The sequence below is a fragment of the Equus quagga genome, chromosome 6, assembly GCF_021613505.1.
Source record: "Equus quagga isolate Etosha38 chromosome 6, UCLA_HA_Equagga_1.0, whole genome shotgun sequence".
In the NCBI taxonomy this organism is placed as follows: Eukaryota; Metazoa; Chordata; class Mammalia; order Perissodactyla; family Equidae; genus Equus; species Equus quagga.
Genome location: NC_060272.1, coordinates 76,268,102 through 76,285,165, shown reverse-complemented (window position 1 = coordinate 76,285,165; position 17,064 = coordinate 76,268,102). Strand labels below are relative to the sequence as shown.

The 17,064-nt window shown below is 44.5% G+C and overlaps 1 protein-coding gene across 1 annotated transcript in view; it reads left to right on the top strand.

Moving 5' to 3' along the window:
* Positions 1–17,064, top strand: part of ATP8A2 (ATPase phospholipid transporting 8A2) — a 589,227-nt gene that overhangs the window by 509,350 nt on the left and 62,813 nt on the right. The window lies entirely within an intron of this gene.

Sequence of the window (17,064 nt, the reverse complement as noted above, 5' to 3'; positions counted from 1 at the left end):
TATTTAAACAGGGATTCTAAGAGGAATTGAATTCAGAAAACATGTTTTTCAGATTTTTCTCTTCCATTGGTTCCATTACCAATTTATTTATAGCCTGTTAAAAATTTCAGTAGAGAGAGTTACAGGCAAAGATGTAAGCTCAGCCACGACTGCCTTGAGTTGATTTGAAGGTTTTGTTTTTGTTTTTTCCAAGAATGTAGTATGTATGTTGCTTTTTCTGGGGGTAAGCATATGAATATATCTGCTAGGGAGAAGGCAAGTTGTTAATATGGAGACAAGGGAACTGACAATAGCTTAGTAATAAATTTTTTTAAAGAAAACAGAGATAAAGGAGACATAAAATTATATATTATTGACATTAAATGCCAAGAGAGTAAGCAAGTAAAAGTATGAGGAAAAACAAAATGGATCCTTGCAGTAAATATTCTGCAATTCAGAATCTCAAATGTGTTAGTAGAATTCCTTCATTCAGGGGGCCGGCTCTGTGGCCAAGTGGTTAAGTTCACGCACCCTGCTTTGGCAGCCTGGGGTTTCGCCATTTCGGGATCCTGGGTGTGGACCTAGCACTGCTCATCAAGCCATGCTGAGGTGGTGTCCCACATGCCACAACTAGAAGGACCCACAACTAAAATACACAACTGTGCACTGGTGGGGGTTGAGGAGAAGAAGAAAAAAGGAGGAAGATGGAGGAAGATGGGCTCAGTCTTCCTCAGCAAAAAGAGGAGGATTGGCAGTGGATGTTAGCTCTGGGCTAATCTTCCTAAAAAAAAAGAAGAAAGAATTCCTTCATTCAATCAGCTAGATGTTTCTTGATTTTTTTTTAAACAGCAACTGAAAGTAACCACATTGGTTTCATTTTTGAAGAAATGGGAATAAAAGTCTAATTATTGTGTTTTGCTTCTTCTCTGAACACATTTTTACTCCTCCAAAATTAATAGAAATATAAGGAGACAATTCTGTCAAAGCGAAAGAAATTCCTGCGAGCCTTTAACAATATTAAGGGGAACAAAGACATGGGAAGAGGCAATCGATGATTTTATGAAGAGCATGTGATGTCAAATGTTATTTACACATTAATCTAATTTTAACATGGGAGAACACTGCGATTGTAGGTGGCTCTCTATAGAAATAGAAATATCAGTCAAAAGTATTTATGTTTGGTTGTATCTAAGAATTTTTAAACTAGGAAGCTGTACTGCAAAGATAAATTGAGATATATGGGGAAGGGAAATGCAGCTGAAGTGTTTTTATTAAGGTGTGATGGAAAAACTTGGATCTGTTTTATGTAAATTTTCAACAGTGACCTAATTAAGAAAGTCAAAAGTACATTAATTAAATTTACAGAGCCAAGAAAGGTGAAGACCCAGGAGGTTAGATGTAAAAAGTACAGATGGACTGAGAGAGATGAGAGGAAATGGACAGACTTTTACAGCATGATATTCAGCTTGGAAATATGCAAGCTAATACGATGGGGAATACCAGCCAAAAGACAGATAGCTGGTTTAAGGGAAAAGTTAATAAAATGTTGAGTCTGAAAAACTATACAGACCAAAGCCAGGAAATTACAAAGTTATGGATCCCGCAGTAACTGTAAATTAACCCCATTGCACATATGTAGTATTTCATATTACTGTATATGGTGTTAACTTTCACGCCTAAACATGTATGTGTGTGTGTGTTTCGTCTGAATTACAGTTGTAATGGGAACAAAGGTGCAAACAGGACACATAATGGATTGCCTGCTCCTTTCACAAGTCACCCAGGAGCCTTCGAGGCCATGCGGCTCATGCACCTTGGAATAGAGCAGAGGAGGAGCCAGGTTTTGATTCAAAGTCCAGTTGTTCACCAAAGAAGTTAGGAAGATATGCACATTTCTTAACAATTGTAAAGAAGTCATGAGTGTCCTGGGTACACGGAAGGAAGTCTATAGTACATTCCGGAGACGACACATTGGATTTAAATATGTCCCCAGTCTAGTTTCTCCTTTGCTTTTGCTTGCCTCATGCAAACTACTCCCTCTCTCTCTGACATGCTCCTTTTACTCCTATTTTTAGCCCAGTTACCAACCATTTTCCTCTCTAGATACTCCTTTCTCTTACTGGGCTCATTACAACAGCTCAAATGTTTTCCTTTGAAAGCATCCAATCTACTGATCTGATTGGTTGTTGGCTTTAAAAAAAAATTTCAGTCAGCTTATGTGGTATATATTCTGATACATCTCTCACTTCACACATAGGACCAGGATGGAGTCCACACACCTCTTGCCGAAGCATTGTCTGGGCCATTTCTCTTCTAGTTTATGGGTCTGCTTAATGGCATCTTCTGCCCTTATCATAGCTACTCACTGCTTTTTCACTCCTGACTTTTGGTACATCATTGGGGATTTTCTACCTATGTGGACAGTTTCTCTGTTTATCATGTCTTCATAATCCATTGACCTCCTCAGTACCTGTGAGGTCCTCCGCAGCCTCCTCCCCATTCTTTGGCAAGGCTTACACCTCCACAACCTGGTTGCTGAAATCTGTGTCTTCTACAAGATGTCAGCATCTGAGTCACCTCAGCTCACAACAACCCCTTGTTCTCCGTCCGCCTCTAGGTCCTCGTTCCCAATGGCCCTGCTTTTCACCTTAATTGTCATTATCAGTCTCTCAGCCTTGTAGTTGGTGTCCAGCAAATAGCCTATGAATATACTCTTACCCATCCTCCCAGCCTTCGTCTTCCTTTTTTCCCAGCCGGGCTCCAAAATCAATTATTTAAGTGGTTCATTCATGCTTGTCCTTAACTCCTTTACCCTTTTTGGTTCTGATATTTCAACCTTGTCACTCCCCACCCTCGCTTGCTTAGCTCTTTGCTCTCATTTGTTCAGCATTTTTAGAGAAAGTCAGATGATCTCCATCCTCATCAAATTCGTCTGTTCATGCTCGTAGTTGGACTTTCATTGGTATTGTAAGATTTATGTGTCTGACTTCTCGTTCTCCAAGCAGCATTTGCAAAGGTTTTTCGCTCCTCCGTAGCCCCAGACTACTGTGTTCTGAATGTCTGACTTAGCCTTCTACTTATTCATGGAGCTTGAAGTCACTTCCCATCAGTTTCTTCACTAGCCTTCTTGCCATCCAGAAATCTCTTCAGAGCTCCATCTATGATGCTGCCTTCCTCCCATCTCTGAGTTAACAACTGGCCTTGAACTTTTTAAAGCCACATCGTCCGACGTGGCTCCTGATGTCATCCCCTCTCACTCACTCTGGGACATTCTTCACCAATTTCCCTCTTGATTTTACATTTCAAGATCCTTCCTCACTCCCCACTCTCATCTCATTGTTCTGGCCAAGCTCCATCTGGCCATCCTCTATCCCCCATTTATTCATGCACACTGCTGTGCTCCCTTTCATCCTCCACCATGTCTTCCCTAAAATTTCCTCACCTTCAAAATACAGCTCCATCCTGGGTCTTCCTCCTCCCTGACTAAGGCTTAATTGAGTCCTGGCTTCTTTTCTTTCTCCCCACCTCCTAATGCAGGTATCACACAGATTCTAATCTCAAGCCCTTTCTTACCATATTCCCTTTCTTTGTGGTCTTGTATATTTCCACAGGTTCACCCATCACTGTGGTACGAATGATCTCCAAATATATAGGACTAACCCACCTTTTTTGTGAGAAAGTTTGGGCTCTGGGGTCAGGTAGCTGAGTTCAAACCCTGGCTCTGCCATGTTCCAGCTGTGTGATCCTGGCTTAGTTACTTGACCTTTCTTGCCTGAGTTACATAATCTGTAAGACAGGAATTACAATAGTGCCTACCTCACAGGGTTTTGGGGAGGATGCAATGAACTGATTCATGGAAAAGGATGAGAAGATTGCCTAGCACACAGCAAGCATGGAGTAAAGCAGCTCTTTTCTCATTGTCATGGCCGTCCTCATCAATCTCCACATGTTAACCTTTTCTGTGAGCTCCACACCCACATTTCCTTAGCCTCTCTCCAAAATCAGAACTGTCTGAAAGTTAGAGTCATTCAACCTCAGAAGCTTTGGTTCCACCTTCCCTTTCATTGCTGGCTCATGCTTCTGCCTCGGGCTCCATTCTTTCCTTTCTCTGTTGCCCTCCCGCCCAGTTGAGGCTCTCCTTTGTCCCCTTGGCTATTTCAGAGGCCTCCTTTTAGCCTTCCAGACTCTGCCCTCACTTTGATCGCTCCCATAAGCTGGTGCCTTGATTAACGTTCTCCGTTCCAAATACCTCCACTAAAAATGCTACAGTAGCCTTCCTGTCCATATCTGTTTGTGGTCACGTATGAGTTTCCCTAGAGTATATAACCAGAAGAGGAATGCACACTGGCTTTCTCTTGTCTACTGAATGAACTCTAGACCCCTCAGTCCGACATTCTGCCCTTCCTTTTCAGGCCTGCCTCCCTACACGTGCCCTAAACTCAGGTACAGCTTTCTCTAGGAGAATATACTCTCATTGTTCCCCACTTGGGTCTTTGTTCCTGCTTTTATTCTGGCAGAGGGCTTCTCCTTACCTGCAACTGGATGGAATCTCAATGAACCCTAATAAGGATCTCTCTCACAGAACTTGTGTTTCTCTACTTTGCCTTAGAATTATCTGTGTACTCCTCCTAGGCTGACCAAAACCTGCTAGAGGACAAGGACTGCCTCTCTTATTCCCCACGTGGTCCTAACAGCATCACACACTGAACTGAACCTTTGTGAATTCACCTGTGGACCCGCCCTTTAAATCCAGCACCATGTATGGGGCCTCGCACAGCTGTGCTATACACCCCAGAGTGGGCCATGAATGGAACTTTTCAACATTGTGACAGATTTCACACGTAGAGACAAAGGACATGGAATTAAATACCCAGCCTATTCAAATATTAACATGCCATTTGCTTCATATATTTCATATATTTTTGAAAGAAATAAAATGTTAACCATATTGTTGGGTCCCCCTAGCACCCTCCCAATCTCATTCCCCTTGAGATAGAAATACTCTCATCCCTTCAATGTTTGCTATTTCCATGTATGTATTATGTATGTATAAACCTATAGAAAATACAAATAATACACAATGGGGATTTTTGCAGGGTTTTGAAACTTTATATAGATTGTATTGTATATACCCTTCTCCTCAACCTTGGGTTATTTGGGGATTTTTTTCAAAACTGTTTTTTAAGTTTATCCATAGTGATATAATTGTAGTTCGTTCGTTTTAATGCTGCTTTCAGTTATATAAATAGGCCAAAATTTATTTATTCTCCTACTGATAAACATTTAAGTTTCCACATTTTTTTTGCAATTACTAAAAATGCTACAGTAACCTTCCTGTCCATATCTGTTTGTGGTCACTTATGAGTTTCCCTAGAGTATATAACCAGAAGTGGAATGCACACTGGAAATCTCTCAATCTGTGACTTTTCTTTAAACTTTGTTTATGGTGTCTTTTAGTCCAAAAGCTTCCCATTTTAATTCAATCAAATTCATCTCTTTTCCTTCTTGGTTTCTGCTGTTTTGTTTATTTCCTAAAAGCTAACGAAGGTCACAAAGATATTCTCCTACGTTTTCTTCTAAAAGTTTTAAAGTTTCACTTTTCACCTTGAGGTCTTTGGTCTGCCTGGAAGTGACATGTGCCTGTGGTCGGGCGTAACTGGATGTTTTCCACCTCGATAAGCAGCACCACGCACTGGCGAGTCCTCCTTCCCCGCTTGATGCACAGGCTCCTTGCCTGCTAGGTCTTGAGTATTGCCGCGTGGGATTCTTCACGTCCAGGCTCAGAGCCTCTGGTGTTGCATCTGAGGGGCAGGAGCTGAGCAGAGTGGGGCCTGGTGATACACTGCTGGCCACACTGAGAGGAATGTGAGCATTTCCCTCCAGGGTTTGAACCTAAAGAGCGCCTGAGATGGTCCATGATCCCTGCATGGGAGACTGTGTGTCTCTGGAGAGTCTCCGAGTAATGAGACCTTCAGCAGAGTGAAGTCGGAGCGTCTGTGTGCTGCAAACCTCTGGAGAGCTGCTGGGCCATCAACTGGAGGCCTCCTCTCCTCTCTCAAATTCCTTCCCTTTTAGAAAAATGATTATGTATTTTCTAATGTGTTGATGTCCTCTGGGATGCTTTGAAGACTAAGGTGTTATTTTTGCTTCATAAGTACTAACCTTAATAAGACTTGTCCTACTGAGGAACAGTGAGGAACCATGAAATCCAATCAGATCCCACAGCCTATTTAGATTCCGGGCCGTCTGTTCACTCATACGCGCCAATTTGTTCCCTAAGCACCACGATATGGCAGCTTTTGCTTTACCGACTGGGGACGTACGACTGCTTACTCAGGTAGCACAGCTGCATCATGCTGGGGGAGTAACGACGTTCTCATGAAACAGTCCAATTATTAAAGTCATCATTGAAAAATGTTACATTTTAAGCAGAATAGAAAAAGACAAGGGTCAGAAATGTAGTAAAAGAATTTATGCGCAGTAAAGTCAGACTAAACTTTCTGGGCTAAAAATGGGAGCTGGATTATACAAATTTAAAGCCTTGTAATTTATTAAAATAAAAAGTTATTGAAATGCTGGAAAATACTAGTAAATTATGAGTAGACGGTAAAGCAATTGTCTGCTAAGAAGATGGCTCTAGGATCAGACAGGCCTGGGTTCAAATCCTGACCTAGCCCCTTACTGTGTGACCTTGAATTGGCCACTTAACCACTGAGCCTTAGCCACCTCACCTGTGAAATGGGAACAATATATCTCTCTTGCAGGGGTTTTCGTGGGTCTTAGAAATGACACATGTGGGAGTACCCAGGAAGAGAGGTTTGGTAGAAGAGAGTATAAGTCAAAACCAAAACTTCTCTCTCACTTGTGCCTGAGGCCAATGGTGTTGTTAATGAAAACAGGAAAAGCTAGGGAAGGGGTGGGGAGAAGTGAAGGAGGTTTTACACTAATAATATACATGTATATTATTTGGGATACTGTCGTGGGGAGTTTGGAGTTCTTGCAGGGTGTGCTGGTGAATCCTTATGTGCATCCAGTGGTGTATAGAGAGAGATGAATAAGTCGTTTAACACTGTGCGCTACATTCTGTCAACATGCAGCTGCCTGCAGATGAGTTCGTGTCTCTCGTAAGTCACTGAGGGGCTGACACAGAATGAGTGCTCAAAAACTGCTGGAGGAAGGAAGGCAGACTGGTTGTGACTGTGAAGTTTTAGTTTCATGAAAGAGGGAAATCAACTTTAAAAGCAGAAAGCATTATTTTAACTTCTTAATTTAGTACTTGGGATGGATATTTTGCAATATTCATTTGGTACCATGAAAACCTTATTAAGTGAAGTCTTTTCTCCTGAAGGACATTTTTCTATTAAGAAAAGAAATCTGAACTATGGTGTGAAGGAGCAGTAAAAAGTAACAGCAAGGGTGAGAGAGAGAGAGGGAGAAATGTGCAGGAGGAATCCCTGAGGGGCTGCAAGCTGCTGCTAAATTTCAGTTGCAGTTGTCAGAGTTAAAGAAAACATTGGAGAAAATGTCTCATCGAGGGCTCCCCGAGTTGTTCTGCTCCAGGAAGGCCAGCTGAGGGATGGATCACCGCCAGCTGGCAGAGGCTCAGACGCCTGGGTACCATGCGCCAGCCACTGAGCTCATTTGCTCCACCTAAGTCATTTTACAGTCAAAGCTGTTTCAAGATCAGCACAAGGCCCTGTACAGATGTTTGGGGGTTGGGAAGCAAGGTAGAATTTAAGGAAGGAAGAAATACATGCTTACTTTTGAAGATTTAGCCCAGGGCCTCTTGAGGTTTTGGTAAGATGGAATGTGTATGAACACAGCTAACAGTGTACTGGACACAACAGCCTCTTGAGGTGGGTGCTGGGCCATCTTGGTTTTACAGTGGAGGAGCAGAGAGGCGAGGAGGTTAGTTAAGCTGTTTAAGTGTCACAGTCTAGGGCTCAGAGGCACACTTCCATCCCGGGTCCATCTGATTACAAACTCCTCACTTTTCACTACTGTACTCAGCTGCTGAGAAAATCCTCGAGAGCAGTAAAGGGTTAGCCCAAGGCTGCTGTGTTGGGTCCTAGAACTCTGCGCCCTCGGTATGTAAATACTCAATGTGACTTAGGCGAAGGAGCATGGCCACGTCCCCAAGGAGACATCTCTCTCCTCCTGAGAATCCTCCTCGTAGACCTCCATTCTGGGATATAGATTGAGAAGCATGCCCAAGAAACCTAGTGGGGTGAGAAGAGGAAAAACCTTGATCCACAGCAGTGATCAAGAGCCACAAAGCCCGGATCTGAGAGAAACTGTGATGCGGCTAAAGCTTGGTGATTCATGGCCTTTCCTCATCCACCCCACCTCTGCCCCCACCCTATCAGCCCTGCTTACAACTCCTGTGAACGTCCTATGCCTGCTGATGGGCCGTCTAATGTCTGAATTATTTTTGAACCCAGATGTGTGTCTGTGACTGTTAATTCCACTTTCCTCAAAGGTACCCATGGAACAGCCCTGGCAGTGGAGGAGAGAGAAGACATGCCTCCCCTGGGTGGCCTGGGGATATGTCCTGCAGCAGTGCATCTCAAAATGATATTTATTTGAAGACTCTGGTTTTAGGAAAAAAGGGAATCTTTCAACTTTATTGTGAAAGTGTTCTTGGTTTTAATATGAAATGATCTATTTTTCAAAACTTTGGGTGAAATTGAAGGTCCAGGAAGTGTCTTATTTATCCTGTTGTTTTATGTAACTACCAGCACGTTGGTACTCTGGGAATACACAGACGTTCCGGGTCATAATAGCTTGTTAAAAGGCATTCTAAATGCTAAAGCAATGATTGATAAGGGCTTTTCAGTTAGATAAAATATCTCATATTCAGGCTATGTGTGAGTGCATTATTCTATTGATTTTGTAATTGCCATTGTCTATGTCTTCATTAATTTTGAGTAGAAAAGCTGGGGAGATAGTCACTCAGGCGCTTGAGTGGCTATGTGCCTCATCTGCCTGTGAGGCTAGCTCCTGGGGTGGGAGAAGTGGTTATCATTGTCAGAAACAATAATTTTTTCTTCCTTCCTTCCTTCCTTCCCTCCCTCTTTCCCTCCCACCTTCCCTCCCCTCCTTCCCTCCCCTCCTCCCCTTCCCTCCTTCCTTTCCCTCCTTCCCTTCCCTCCTTTCCTTTCCTTTCCCTTCCTTCCTTTTCTCTTTTCTTTTCTTTCTTTCGCTGAGGAAGATTCACCCTGAGCTAACATCTGTGTCAGTCTTCCTCTATTTTGTATGTGGGTCGCCACCACAGCATGGCTGCTGACAAGTGGTATAGGTCCACACCTGGGAACTGAACCCAGGCCACCAAAGCAGAATGCACCAATCTTAACCACTAGGCCACAGGGCAGACCCCCAGAAACAATAGTTTTATGTCTTTAGTTTGTGGTTCCTGCCATCTAGGAGTCTACAGAAAAACCTGAAGGCCAAGATCATCTTCAGGATCTTCCAGCTCTGAGTTCCTTTTCATTCTATGCTAAGGATAAGCAAATGACCATAGGCTGGTTATTCTGCAGCAGTTCAGTTGTGCATGGTTGGGGAGACCTCACTCACCCTTCAGCCTTGTGGAGCAGCTAAGGCTCTTTGGGTTGAGAACTTCCTCTTCTTCCTGGGACCATGACTCAGGCAGGCACCATATTTAGCCTTTGACATACAGCTACGTGGGGAACATTTTTCATGAGCAATTAGTACCTACTCTTTTTTCTTTTCTGCTCAGGCACAAAGTTACTGGTGGACATCCTTCATCATTGTAGAGCACAGCTGAGCCTGTGCTCTGAGTGGTGCCCTGTGGAGTTAAGAGGCAGTGCTTGGCCTGGCATGATGATAGAAGTTGACCTTGATCAATTAAAAATAGACGGCAGCGTTTCAGCAGTTAAGCACAAGTGAGGGTGCTTATACTTGAGTGTAAAGAATAGATTTTAGCTTCCTATCTGCATCGCTATTAGCACTTGCTGCCTGTCACCAATAAGCAACTTGTCCGTAATATAACTTGGGAATTCTGCAGCATGCAGCTCAACCCTTCCGCCTATCTGAGAACAGCGGTGGGTAAACCTCCTGACTAGTGGATCAGAACTTTGTCCTCTGGACCCAACTCTCCCTCAGAACTCTCTCAGGAGTCACTCCTCATCACTGTTGACCACTGCTAGGATGTCTAAGTAACATTTGTTGTTATGTTAATAGCGTAAAAAAATTCAGTTAGTTGTAGGTAACAGTATGGCACTTACCATGTGCCAGGCACTGTTTATAGTGTTTTACACTTATTAATTCATTTAAGCCTCATGGTAACCCTATGAGGAACTATTATATTTTTCCTGTTTTACAGAGGAAGAAACTGAGGCATGGTACTTAAGTAAGAGTAAGTGGCAGAGCTTGGATTGGAGCCTAGACAGACTGTCCATGCTTGTTATGGGCTGAATGAGTCCCCTCAAATTCCCTTGGTGAAGCCATAGCCCCCATGGTTGTAGTGTTTGGAGGCAGGGCCTTTGGGAGGTGATTAGGTTTAGATGAGGTCGTGAGATGAGGCCCTCATGATGGGGTTAGTGCCCTTACAAGAAGATACACCAGAGAGCTTGCTCACTCTCTCTCTCCACATACCCACGTGTGTGCACACATACACACACACACAAAGAGGTCGTGTGAGCACACAGTGGGAAAGTGGCCATCTGCAAGCCAGGAAGAGAGTCCTCACAAGAAACAGCCATGCCGGCCCCTGATGGAGGACTCCCAGCCTCCGCCCTGTGAGGATAAATGTCTGTTTTCAAGCCCCGCCGTCTCTGGTGTCCTCTCATGGCAGCTCAAGCTGACTCAGCGCCCTTAAAGACTGCATGGTCCAGCCTCCCACAGAAGCCCTCACAGCCCCTCAGCTTTTCAGGAAACTCTCTGGTCGCTCTCATTGGTCCTTTCAGACGCCCTTCCTCAGCAGGGCCTCCACCAAGCTCTTGATGAGACTTTGGTTCATCCCCTCTGTGGGAGGAGTGCACAAACACCTCCTTCCTCTGCATGGGAAGTGTGGGTGACCCACAGACCATGCTGCTGGTGCCCGTATTCAGACCCCCCGGCAGCCAGTGAATGAATGAAATGATCGGCTATCTTTATTGGTGTCTGTCCTCAATATTGTGCTTTAATGTTGACCCTAGTATTCTCAATTATCAGGGTTGTTGGGATTATCAGCATCTAATTTTCTCTTCGGGAAGATGAATAACTTTCTGTGTCAGCACAATGACTCTTTTGGCTTTCTGTGCAACCACACGAGGATTGCAGTCTAGAAAGAGTGGTTGTTAAAGTTACCTATAAACACTATCACAAGCATGCAGATCCACAGCATAATTTCCGGAAGCCTCACCTCTGCAGAAGGAGAGTCAGAGCTGGTACCCTGGTGTTCCTGCAGCCCTCCCCGCCACCCTGCAGGACAGCTGTCCCGTGACATAGGCAGTAGAGACGACACGTGTGTCTGCAGTGAATGTTGCTTTTTTTTCCTCCTGAAAGTAGAGGAGAATACAGATTGCTTGTCTCTAAGTTACACGCGGTGCCCGTGTTAAACCTGTCCCGTCCTCACTGTGGAAATACAGGCCCTACGTCCCAGAGCAGCAAGAGCTAATGTCCCTGCTTTCGTTTCCCACACCAAGCCCTGTGCAGAATGGGGAGAATTGTCTTCTCATCCAAAAAACTGCTTCAGGAAGTTAGTGTAAAGTGGGTGCAGGGGTCATCCTGGGTGATACAATACAGCTGATTGGTTAGACCAACCATTTGGTCTTTAAAATGGGTGCTAAATAGAAAATGGGAAATCAAAATGTCCACTACCTGAAAAAGAAAATGTTAGTAATTCAAGGGCTGTAAAGCCTCACTTTTCTCTCTATTAGGTAGGCAAATAACAGTAACAACACGCCACTGCTTTTGGGAAAATTGGGAAATGTCTCATCGTCACTGGCCGGGGAGTAAATAAGAAACAGAAACACATATACAAAAGAGACTTGTGCACACGTGTGCATAGCAGCCTTATTCTTAATTATAGGCCAAAACTGGAAATAACCCAAATGTCCATCCACAGGACACTGGATAAGCAAATTGTGATATATTTCATAATAGTATATGGATTACTATTCAAAAAATAAAAAAGAGTGAGTTACAGGTACATGCAACAAGATGGATGAATCTGAAAGACATTATGTTCTTTCTTATGAAAGAAGCCAGATTCAGAAGAATGAATACTGTTCTTTCCATTTATATGAAGTTCTAGAATAGGCAAAACTCACCTATACTGACAGAAATTGGGGCAGGGGTTGCATCTTAGGGGTGGAGATTGACTGGAGAGGGCACAAGAGGACTCTCTGGGGTGATGGAAATGTCCTATATCTTGTTTCAGGTGGTAGTTATGCAAATGTAGACAGTTGTCAAAACTCTCTGAACTAAATACTTAAGATTTGTGCATTTTCATGTGTTTAAAGTATAATCCCCAAAAAAGCATTGCCTCATCCTGGAGGGTGAATATGCTTTTTGAAAGTATAAGGGGATTCTTTTGAGAAACTATGCAACTATGTTAATGAACCACCACTAACGTTCAATGATTTCATAATAGTAACATCTGTTGATAAGGCTCCCTTTCCCTTTGGTGACAAAAAAACATTAGTAAAGCCTAGTGTCAAAAAGAGAGTGTTTGTTATATCTTTTGTTTTTAATGACAGTACATTTGTAGGAATGGTATTTTTAGGTGGTTGCTTAATCTCTCCCACCATTGGGTGCAGATAATAGACTGAGGTCGCAGATTTTTGTGCTGGAGGCTGTGGGTTCAAATCCCCTTTGGGGCAGGCGGACCTACACGTGCCACTGGGTTGGCATTGAAATGTCAGGATTGGGCATCGGGTGGTTTTTGAGTTATCAGAGGTGTGTAGGTGCTTCTGGGATCCCTTGGTTGTTTTCTAAAACGTCACCTGCATTCGCACGGGGTGTCTGGCACGCATGCTTGGTGGGCTAGTCTTCAGAGGGTGTTCCAAGGAAGACGACTGATGTCTTTCCGTTTTCAGTAAATCTACGCTTAAAGCTGGCACCAGGCTCTAGGCATTTTGGCAGGGGGAGGGAGGCATGAGTGATTCCAGGAAATGAAGGATGTGATCCATTTCAACCTGGAATTGGCATCCTCCCACCGGTGGAAAGTAAATGCGGGCTCACTAAGTGCTCTCTCAGGCCATGGGGTTTTCTACTCCTCGGGGTCGCCCAGTTAACAGCAATCTGTCATTCTGCCTGGCTGAGAATTTGCATTCCCTGTGGATGATGGAAGCGTGCGGCACACCCGCCTCGCAGCCAAGGCTTGTGAGGGGCGCTCGACTCCTAAACGTGTAACTGTCGCACAGCCACCAAGGCAAATAGAGTTAGAACTTCGTTGCCACCCTTCGCAGGAAAGAGAGAACAGGATTTAACTTTTCACGTGGACATTCATGAGGTTTTCAGAAAGCCATGGCTCACAAAACTGGGGCTCCCTTGGCCCTCAAATGGAAAAAAAATTTAAGAGAGAAAGGTGAGGAGCAGCAAGGCCCCAGGAGAAGAGACGGGCCTGCAGGTACGAGTGTTCTTGCAGAGCTGATGATCGTGATGGGTTTGGGTTTATTTTGTCGTTATTGCTGCTGGGTTGGAGTGGAGGAATTGAGGAATTGTTTTTCTTCCTGTGTTTCTTTTTGTTTTATAACTTTATGTGTTCTCCAAATTTACTTAAATTTCGAATGTGGTGCCTAGTGTTTCTGGTGTTAAATCGAAGTCAAACTCAATTTAACGAAGATAGCACCTGGAGTGTTGTGCTATCTGTAAGCCTGGAGATGCTCTCCTCTGCCCTGGGAGAGGCAGGCAGGGAGAAGGGAGCTCCTCACTCCTCACGGTCCGGGGAGGCAGGTTGGGGGCCAGCCTGCCTGGGTTTGAATCTTGATGACTCTCCCACGGTAGGTCCTTGGGGGAAGCGGACTTCATTTGTCCCCTGTAAAATAGGGACTGTGAAGGCTTAGGTGAGGTGCTTTATGGGAAGTCTTGGTACATAGTGATGCACAGAGAAATCTTAGTGGCCTCCTCATAGGTGAGCTGTTGCCTTCTGCATCTTTATCACATTGTTTCAAGTTCTCCCCACAGTGGAGAACACAACTGTACCTTACCTAGCTCAGTTTGCTCCAGCCTCCTTCCTAAAGCCTTTTCTTGTCTGTCAGCACGTTCACAGATGGCGGGTCCTGGGCACCGTGGATGTGTGGTTTGGGTAGTAGCACGCTGAAGCCAATGGACACCATAATCCTTGACTGCTCATTTCATGGTGTCCCTGGATAATACTCCTCATCTAACGAGAGACGGTGCTGTGCACAGTTCATTGCCATCAGACAAGCCTCCAGTCCTGTCTGGGCTCTCACCAGTTTGTGTCCTAATTTATCAAGTAATTTCACCCACCTGAGCGTCACTTTCCTCTAATTTACCTCAGTGGGTTCCTATGCATTTGGCACCTAAGTGGTTAATGGTCCTTGCCAGCTAAAGACGTGTTAACTGAGGGCTGCATTCTTCCCTTTGGGACTGTTAGCACATCAAAAGGATGTTTTTAAAGCCTCACTCAAGAGTCTGTGTGAGAGAGAGGGGCCGGCCTGTGGCCCGGTGGTTAAGTTCTCGAGCTCCTCTGTGGCAGCCCAGGGTTTTGCCAGTTCGGATCCTGGGCTTGGACATGGCACCGCTCGTCAGGCCACATTGAGGCAGCGTCCCACATGCCACAACTAGAAGGATCTGCAGCTAAGATATACAACTGTGTGCCGGGGGGAATTTGGGGAGATAAAGCAGAAAAAAAAAAAGAGTTTATGTGAGAGAGAGAGAGAGAGAGACAAGGGGGAGAGTAATTAAGTGCCATTTGTCACCTAGGCCCAACTCAATAAACATTTTTTTTGTCATGCTAAGAGAACAAGAACAATCTAACTAAATTTAAATAACTAAAGCTGTGGCTTTAGCAGGGCTTTTAGGACTTTCGAACTCAATGTGAAAATCAGGATGGTGGAAACCTTTTTGGAGAAACACCTTTAAAATTAAAATATCTTCACAGCTCCAAGTTTTAAAAACCAACAAAACAGCAGTACTTCCAAATCTCCAGTTGGGAGGGGCTTCATATTTCCAGCAGGGGAGTTCAAAGTTCATTTTCCTTATTTCCGTCAGCAACAAAAAGTTCTGACTGAGTTTCATAATCTATTTTAAGTAATACCTGATTTAGTGTTGTAAATGTTATTTTTTAATGACTGTATTCTTTGATAAACGCACCTGGCAGGTGATCCAGGATGTGGCCCCACAGTATAGCGTGAACAAGTCCACTTTCTGTGGGCTGAGCACCACCCCAGGTGTTGGGAGCGAGAGCAGAACCCAAGGTGCAGGCTGGGCCCCTGGGACCCCTGTCAGCCTAGGGGGCAGGCTGGATGGCTGGACGTGCAGAATGGAACTGCTGGCCCAATCCTTCCTGGGGTTTGCTGGGGGAGGGTGGGGTGAGAGGGGTGCCAGTTAAATCTTTCTTTCATGTAAGTAAGAAATGTTTTCTGTAGAAAAAACAGGAAGTAGAGATAGCCGAAAAGACATGAAAATAAAAATGAGCAGTCATACTCCTGATATACGGTTGCCTGCATTTTTCCTGAACATAAGAGCAGGCACATAGGTAAGGGGGCTGGTAGTCTCAAGTCCATCCGAGCCTGAGCTGCTCCACTGGGTTTGAAATCTTGGAATGTGTTTTTTAAAGGTGAGGAAATACCAAAAGAGGACTTAAAAAATTATAGTATATATTGATGTATATTGACATATGTATAACGCTTAACACGGAGATGCAATAACTTGGGGGTGGCCTGCATCAGGGGCAACATCTCAAGTTTAATTCTGAGACTTGAGCTAATGGTGCTTCCTTTTCCATGCCCCTCATTGTCCTGGCAGGTTCCCTAGAAGATGTCATCTCAAAACCCATATTTTTCATGAACAATGCAACATATCTTTCTCTGTCAACAAACAGTTCTCCATCACTTTAATTGCTGCATAGCAGTCCACTGAATGGAGATACCACATCATGTTTAGTGAGCCCTCGGACGTTTATTTCTTACTTTCTTTGCTAGTACAGCACTATGTGAATATTCTCGTACTTGCCTCTTTACACATTTTCTTACTTACTTCCTGAGGGTGTAATTCTGAGAGATGCAATTGATGGGCAAAATGTACTCACATATTTTTAAGGTTATAAATTGTTCTTTCAGAAAGCTGGTACTCTCGTTTTTAGAAAAGGAAAGCACGTCCTCCAATGCCAGGGTTAGAGTTCAGCTCTTTTACCCAAACCTCACTGCTTCTCGGTTTCGTTGTCATAACATTCTGAGTCCCAGAAACAGGGTTGTGATGGAGCTCAGAGGCAAGACAGAGGTGGTTAGGCGTGGACTCTGCTGTGGCTGCATGGGAGAGGGTGTGTGGATGGAGCAGCTGTGAGGACGCACACTGAGGGGGAAGCCTGCTCAGGTGGAGTTAGATGGAGTAACAAGGGCCTCAGTGTGCATGGCCGGCTGGCTGGAACAGAAGATCCAAATCAAAGAGGGAGCTGAAGCTTGGATGCTAGGCTACGGCCAGGGTGCACCTTGCCCTCTCTGTGCAGCATGAAGAGAGCTGCTCTGGGCCCCCTGGATTCTCAGCCCCACCCAGTCCCCACAGGGTCAGCAAAGTTAATCGTGCCCCAGCCTCTCTGCTCTCCCTCCCTCCATAAGCCTCACTCTGCTTTATATTGTTACAGCAAAACACGTCTATTCCAGTCGTATCAAATGGTGAGAACGCCGGAAAAGAAAAACTGATGAACATGAAGGATTCTGTCACACTTTAACTTCCTTTGATCCGTTTTCTAAGGAGCCCATCCTTCCAGGCCAGCTTGCCAGGTCCACACTCCCGGCCTTGTTCACTGGAAACCAAAATTTAAGGAACCTGTGCTCCCCAGCCCCTATTTCTGTTCCAAGCAAACTCCTCCCTCCCTCTGCTTTTGCCCTAAGTTCTCTTTTCAGCTCCTCACCTAACTGATGTCTAATTGGCCCTGCAATACAGTTCCTTAAAACC